At 42.4% G+C, this 7,839-nt stretch overlaps 1 long non-coding RNA gene across 1 annotated transcript in view; it reads left to right on the forward strand.

Annotated features, from left to right (window-relative positions):
• The first annotated feature begins 765 nt into the window (after nucleotides 1–765).
• Nucleotides 766–7,839, forward strand: part of LOC116688998 (uncharacterized) — a 7,884-nt gene continuing 810 nt past the window's right edge. Inside the window, exons 1-2 of the long non-coding RNA XR_004331902.1 lie at nucleotides 766–776; nucleotides 944–948. This is a non-coding gene — a long non-coding RNA (uncharacterized LOC116688998). The remainder of the gene's footprint in view (nucleotides 777–943; nucleotides 949–7,839) is intronic.

Genomic DNA, 7,839 nt, shown 5'->3' on the forward strand with positions numbered 1-7,839 from the left:
TCAAAGCTCCCACGTTGTTTCAGTGTCTGATGAAGGTGCGGGAATCTAAAGCTACGTGTGTCAGTGTCTGATGAAGGTGCTGGAGATCTCAAAGCTCCCCGTTTGTTTCAGTGTCTGATGAAGGTGCTGGAGATCTCAAAGCTACCACGTTGGTTTCAGTGTCTGATGAAGGTGCTGGAGATCTCAAAGCTACCACGTTTGTTTCAGTGTCTGATGAAGGTGCTGGAGATCTCAAAGCTCCCACGTTTGTTTCAGTGTCTGATGAAGGTGCTGGAGATCACCAAGCTCCCATGGACACAGGACAACCGTATCCTATGACATGGAAAAGGTTTTCAGAGACATTTAGTTGAAGCTGGTTTTTGAGGCTGACACAGAATAGGTCATATTTCGAACATTATTTCATGTTTATATATTTATTATTATTTGAAAAAAAAGAGCTCTTATTTTCTTGCAGGTTTTTATTTTCTTACATAAGTTATTAACCTCTGAGAAGCCTGTCTGAATTCGTGTTTTGACGCCGGGTCGAGTGCCTCTTTTGTTTTTTTTTTTTTTTTTTTAAATCAAAATATGGTCACCCTAATATATGAACGAGTTGGCGATGGTAATTGATTGGACTGGAGTAGTTGACCTTGCGCTCTCTATAAATGTTCTGTGCTGTGAAATACCAAGAAATCAGAAACTATTAAAATGGCAAAAATTACAATTAAAAAAAACCAAACACACAGCAGTTCCCTTTCTGCTCCCTATAGAGAATGACGGCTTCTCTTTACAGATTTGTCCCATTAGAATGAATTTCCTGTTTCACTTTGAGTATAATATCAGTTGCTTAAAGAAGGCCGAGCTGCGAGCTGAGTGACAGCGCCGCCTTTAACTTTTCTTCTCCTTCTCGAGGACTGCCCTTCAACTGTTGATGTGAATTAGCCTCCTGCAGCTTTCTTAGCAGCAGCGGTGGAATCAGAGAAGGCTGTCTGCGTGGATCACAGAGGAAGGAAGGGGGGGGGGACCGCTAAGTGCTTCACTTCTGATCTCTGATGGGGGTCATGGGGTCGCCGCTCAGCCTCACCCTGATGACTTTTGACACCGCATGAGCAACCAAAACCCCACGCGTGCACGCTCGCACACACAAGCCACATCCTCAGGGACGGCTGCAGCGCTGATACGATTGACTCAAGTGCAACTACTCTTGCACAAGTATTGCTCAAATATCAATTCCAAGTAAAAGAGCAGCTTCTCAACAAAGCCTTCGCTGCATTATTCCCACATTAGGGGAAACCCTGTGAACATTTCTACAAAATCTGTGCTGATAAGAAGCTATTTTTAAGTAGCTGTTACAACCAATTAATGGGTCAACATCAGGCTTATGGTTGATGTTTACGGGAAGGTCGCCCTCTAATCATATCACCAAATTAGCTGTAATTTGGGGTTCTGAATGCGACCGGTCTCATTTTACTCACTCGTTTATGTCTAAGCGTACCAGCGTCAGACAACTTGTAATTAAAAATGAAATACAATCACGTACAATACATGTTTTTAACAGGAGAACGTCTGGTGGCAAAGCAGAGGGGGCGACTAAATAAGGGGAGCACAAGAAATATTAAAAGGAAATGGCAGAGTTGCTCAACTTACCTTTTAACTCATTCTTTTCCATATATGTTTATTAAATTTTCAAAAGTACAACAAGAACACATATGACAGAAACAAACATAACCTACATACAACATAAACATACATTTACATACATTTGGCTCACACATACATTTAAATTCTAATTTAAATCTGTACAGGCGACAGGTTCAGGAGTCATCCTGTCCAAAGTAAATAATCAAGTGAAATAAAATTAAAATAAACCAACACATACAGTACATGTGGACATTGCCGTGCGTAATACGTTCATTTAGTCAAAAACGTGTTCATTAAATGCTAGGACGTCATTCACGAGGCAGAGTGTCCTCAGCTATGATATTTTTAACTCATTTCTGAAGAGGGACAAATGATAACCATCATAAGATCTTCTACAGTCTACGTGGCTGAGAAACACGTTTAACCCTGACTGCAGTTTTCAGGGTATAGTTAAACCAAACACTATTTGGTGAAGGATCTTTAAATGTATCTGCTTGTTTTAACTCCTCACTAAAACTATGTTCACATACAGTAAAATATTCAAACCTGAGAAAACCAGTCCATCTAAAGTAGATCTCCTACAGGCTGTAGGTGGTGCCAGAGGACCCAGATGTTTTTTACATGACCTGCTTCATGTAGTTCTACTCAAACATAGGGAAACAGACCCAGAGTTAGTTTTATAAGTCTTACCTACTGCACCTTTAAGATATTCTGGTGTTATTTGGGTTTTAGAAGCATTCTTTGGACATGTAAACAGCGCATTTGGATTATGCGTCTCAATCTGTTTTTTTTTCTACCAACTGTGCTATCTGGGTGCCCTCAACACAACGTTTTAAAACGGCAAAGTGTGTGACTGGAGTAGAAAACTTGCTGAATAGTCGATCAGCCAGATTAACAGACTGACCGATGTCTTGCAAAATGTGGACAGCATCGGCATCACGTGCTTTGAATCCGCTGCACGTTGCAGATACAGCAGAGTTACAGAAAAGACGCTCACACCTTTTCTCTTTCGGCTCCCCACGACTGCTTATTCATCGCTGGAACAAAGTGGAGGATAAAAAGCTCCAATCCCTTCCCTCCTCCCTCTCTCCTTCACTCCCTCCCTCCTCCTACCCAGACTGTCTCCTGTGTGTTTATCTTCTCATCAGAACTCTTTATTGGTAAATAAGGGGGGCCCGCCCAGCCTGGCCCCGTCTTTCTCTACTTTTTTCCCACTCCTTATGCTTTACATCTTTTCTTTTTAGTCCATCTACCCCCGTCTCTGTGTGTGGAATCTAAGTGCTGCTGATATATGTGTGTGTGTGTGTGTGTGTGTGAGTGTAACTATAGCGGCCAGTGTTTAGGCTATTAGAGCCGTCTATTTACAATCTGAAGTTTCCTATTGATTATGTCTGCCTTCTCTCTGTGTTTACATGGGGGAAATAAATAACACATGTCGCCGACTCGCTCTGACTCGACATCTTCTTTCTCCCCCGGCTCTGTCTCTCTCTCTCTCTCTCTCTCTCTCTCTCTCTCTCTCTCTTTCTTCTCTCTTTTATGCGCACTACCTCCTTCCCTGACTCGCCTCCTATCTATCTCTCCTCCTCGCCCCACCGCTATATTCGCTCTCTCTCTCTCTCTCTCCCTCCCTGTCAGTGCTCTTTAGCTGCTTCTTTCTTTCCCCTTTGATGGGTTTCTTCCAACTTCCCGCGGTTAATGTGGCTTTGGGTTCAGATGCAGATTTTTATATATTTTTGTAAAGATTATTTTTTGGGGCTTTTCCGCCTTTAATTTTTGACAGAACAGTTAGGTGAGAAAGGGGAGGGAGGGAGGGGGGGGGAGACAGGCAAGAAATCATCACAGGTCAGACTCAAACCCTTGATTCCAGCTTGTTTAAGCTTGTCACAGTTAGCACTGTGCAGGAGGGATGCATTCACACACACACACACACACACACACTACTTGGGGTATTGGTACTCGCATCAGACGATGAGGGTGAGATGGGGGAATGTAACATCTGTTCCCTTCCAAGTGACCAATGGTGTTTGCCAGGGAGGAATTCTGCCTCCTTTTCTTTTTAATATGTGTATGAATGAGTTGTCTTAGTCATTTTAAATGCATGTGGTACAGGCTGAAGGGTTGGTGACTTACTAATTATTCACCTTATGTCCGGAGATGGCACATCTTTAGCCCATCTAGTGCTGGTCTCCAACAGCTTCTGAGAGTATGCACACAGCATGGTGTTGATTTTTATATAAAATACAATGCTAAAAAGAGTGAGATCATGATTATCAGAAGTAGAGAAGACAGTTAACCTTCCCTGACTTCTATCGGTCTGGCACTGCACTTATGGTGTGCAGTGAGATTACGTATTTGGGCCATATTATTTCAAATGACCTTTCTGATGATAAGTATATCTGTAGGCAGTGTCGGAATCTGTATGCTCAAGCAAACACGCTGTGTCGTAAGTATGACATGTGAAACTCTTTAGAGCGTATTGTACACCTTTTGTATACGGCCTACCTGTGGAGTCGTTATGAGCAAGGCAGCATTAGAAAACTCCCAGTGGCTTATAATGACAGCATGAGGCTGCTGCTGAGAGCTCCAAGAAGCTCCAGTGCAAGCCATATGTTAGTCGGTGTCGGGGTACCTACCTGCTCGGCTCTTTCACGTAACCTGATGTAAAGATTTATGGGTAGGGTATCGGAGTCAGAAAATGACATAATCACTGCTCTGGCTAACCCTGTACGCAGTTCTGTCAGATTCCCTTTACATCTGTCTGTTATATTAGTCACTGAATATTGTGGAAGGCTTTGTATTTTTATATATATATGTGTGTGTGTGTGTGTGTGTGTGTGTGTGTGTGTGTGTGTGTGTGTGTGTGTGTGTGTGTGTGTGTGTGTGTGTGTGTGTGTGTGTGTGTGTGTGTGTGTGTGTGTGTGTGTGTGTGTGTGTGTGTGTGTGTGTGTGTGTGTGTGTGTGTGTGGTGTGTGTGGGTGTGTGTTGTGTGTGTGTGTGTTTATGGCGATATGGATCCCTCTGGGTCTGAAATAAAGTCCATCCTACTCCCTCCTGCCACCACCATCAGTGGTGAGAGGACCTGGGTGTCTGGGCTTCGGACCAGGCGGTGTGTCAGACCTTCCAAACCTCCTCCAGACATGTTTTACATAGGATATAAAATCTGCTTATTGAATGCGTTCTTCTTTTCCACTAAACTACTGTTTCTCCCTCATTGAAAAATATCAAATCTTTAAAAATAGAAATATTCTCACGTTCAGAAGCAGTGGTGGAAGCTATCGGAGTACATTTATCTAAGTTACTTAGTTACTTAATTATATTTTCTGCTGCATAATACTTCAACTCTGCAGCATCTCAGAGGGAAATATTGTACTTTACACTTCACTACATCTATTTCATAACATAATTTGCATGTTACTTTGCAGATTCAGATGAATAATACAACATATAATCAATGAAGATAAAACCTTATTGAGCCTACCTCGTCAATTTAAAGTAAAGAAAATCCTCTCCACATTTACAAGCTGCAACACTAAAGTGAGGATCACGTTGTTACTTAATAATTATAATCCATATTATTTTAAAATCTGTCATTCTGCATGATGAATTACTGTAGTAACTTTAAGGGCAATCTGCTGATTGTACTGCTGTACTTACAGGACCTTTGCACAGTAAGAAGTTGAAAAGCTCCTCTTCGACTCGAGGGGGAATTGATATACTGTTGGCTAGTCCGATATATAACATGCATTATCTTTTTTATAAACTGATCATAAAACTTGAACCTGCAAAGTCAGAGCAACTAAAGATGCCAGATAAAGAGTTGGATTAAAAAGTACAATACTTTTACTTGTACCCCCCCTCCGCCCCCCCCCAAAAAGTAGTGTTGTAGAAGTATAACATTGCATAGAATGAAGTACAAGAAACCTCAAGAAGAAAACAATATGCAGAGTGTTGTATTATGTGTGTGCATATTACCATATGATGATTGGTTTATGTGTAAAATCTTAACTTGCAGAGTTAGTCATAACTATAACAGTAAATAGAACAATTGAGGACAGTTCAGGTACCTGAACCTGAAAAACAAAAAGTAGTCCAGAACTTGAGTAAATGTACTAGGTTACTTCTCAACACGGACCCTTGCTGTCTCACTCATACAGGCAATGAAAACATACTTTCTTCTGTAAGTGGAAGAAAAAATCAGATTTTTGTCCAAGTTCTCCAAAGAAAATTAATTTGACATTGTTCTTGAATCAAGGGTGATTTTTCCGAGACTAATATCTAGATTTAAGGAAATACTCTTGGTTTGTTCTCGTAGAGGAAATAAGAGAATTTACCACATCTTTCACTGCTTTCAAGAAAATTAAGATTGTCCTTTTACTTGTTTTCGTCTGGACTGCATCTTGTGTACAGTGCACATTCTTGCCCTTTCATTTACTGCTCATATTTGTGTTGGACCTCAAACTTGCAAGCAACGTGGTCCAGCACAATAGTATATATTTGTGTACTTTTCCTCGCAAAGAGCTGTAACTCACTCTCAATCTGTGTGTGTGTGTGTGCGCGTTTGCGTGTGTGTGTTTGTGTGTGTGCGTGTTCTCTCAAGAACACCTCTCCACAAAAATCAGGAGGAGGAAGAGATGAAAGCCAGCGTGTTTATAGGAGAGAAGCTTGAATGACCGGTTGCGGGGGTTAGTGTCTGGAACCCCAGCGGCGTGTGGGTGCACACGGAGGAGTGCAGGAGGCCTACAGGCTTTTGTTATCCCGTAGTGACACCACATATTCTGCCCAGCAATCAAATAAACTCTGCCTTGGGTTCAGAGGGGATGGGGGGAGCAAGCAAGAGTAAAGCGCCACAGTTTTTGATTTAGGAGGCATTTGAGTACACATGAACATAAACATATTGCAGGATTAATTGTAATTTTATTGAAGTGACAATATGGACTGTAGTGCAATAGCCGAGTCGCAGGAGGGCCGCACTATTCGTTGTGTCAACCATTCTGAATTGGGGCGCCTTGTAGCTCATCTGGTGAGCGTGTGTCCCATGTACCAAAAAGGCTCATTGCCATCGGTGTGTAAATGTGTGTGAATGGTGAATCCTGTACTTTGCTGCCCTGTGCATGTACTTTGAGTAGTTGTTAAGGCTATCCATCCATCCATCTTCATCCGCTTATCCGGTATTGGGTCGTTGTTAATACTAGAAACAAGCTATTTAAATACAGGCTGTAGACAGTCATAGAGAGTCCACACAGAGCTGGCCGAGTGTTTTACATCTGCGGCCAACAGGGAGCAGTAGAGGCTTTTTAACCACATGATTGACCCAGCGCTCCACATACATCCCTCTCCTCACCTCTGCTGGCCTCAGCTCCTGGCCCAGACTCTTACCCTGCCTTCCCAGCAGCCTCCAGTCGGGCCGAGGCGTGCAGCTGCCACTGGGAAACGTCTCTCAACAACACTGCTCATGCAGTTCCGGCTTGAAACAAACGTGACCGATGGGCATCTGTGTGTGAATGAGAGAGAAAGTGAGTGACAGTGAGCTAGGGCTGCTCGATTGGGAAACAAATCCTAATTACGATTAATCATTATTTTGGTCTGTATTGAAATTAACGATCCTTTAACGCAATTCCTCATTGACTTGGGGAAAGATGCTGAATTTAATGAAGTTAAATAGCACTGAGATAGTTAAACAAATCAACAATGAAAACACCTTGAACAGTGACATTTCCCTTCATACCCTTTTCCCACTTTGAGCCTTTTTTTGGATTCAGAACACGAGACAAAAAGAGTTTACTTGCAAAACGTAATGCGCAAAATGTTTTTTCCCCGATTGCTCAGTTTTTGTGATCATCAGGTGTTAAACTCACGATTTAAAATTTGTTTAATTGGACAGCCTTGCAGTGAGCACATTTAAATCTTTTGATGCCTGTTGTTTGTCTGTTTTCCTGTTGTTGTCCACGTGAACGTGTCTGGTGGCCTCGCGGCCCCCGCAGACATCCATCCAAACGACAGTCTAATCAGAAGACATGTCCACGTTCAACGGCACCAGTCATTACTCTAAGTATAGGCCTGGGGCTCGGCTCCGCCAAAAATGCTTTATGATAACCAGTTAAAATAAGAATGGGTCCTGTTGGATTTTTATCTCCTGAGGAGTGTGTGGATGTCACGGTGGCCGGCTGAGCATGTTAACGTTTAAGAGACAGACAGGGTCGTTATATGACGGGGGGGGGG

Source organism: Etheostoma spectabile, chromosome 5 (genome assembly GCF_008692095.1).
Source record: "Etheostoma spectabile isolate EspeVRDwgs_2016 chromosome 5, UIUC_Espe_1.0, whole genome shotgun sequence".
Taxonomy (NCBI): domain Eukaryota; kingdom Metazoa; phylum Chordata; class Actinopteri; order Perciformes; family Percidae; genus Etheostoma; species Etheostoma spectabile.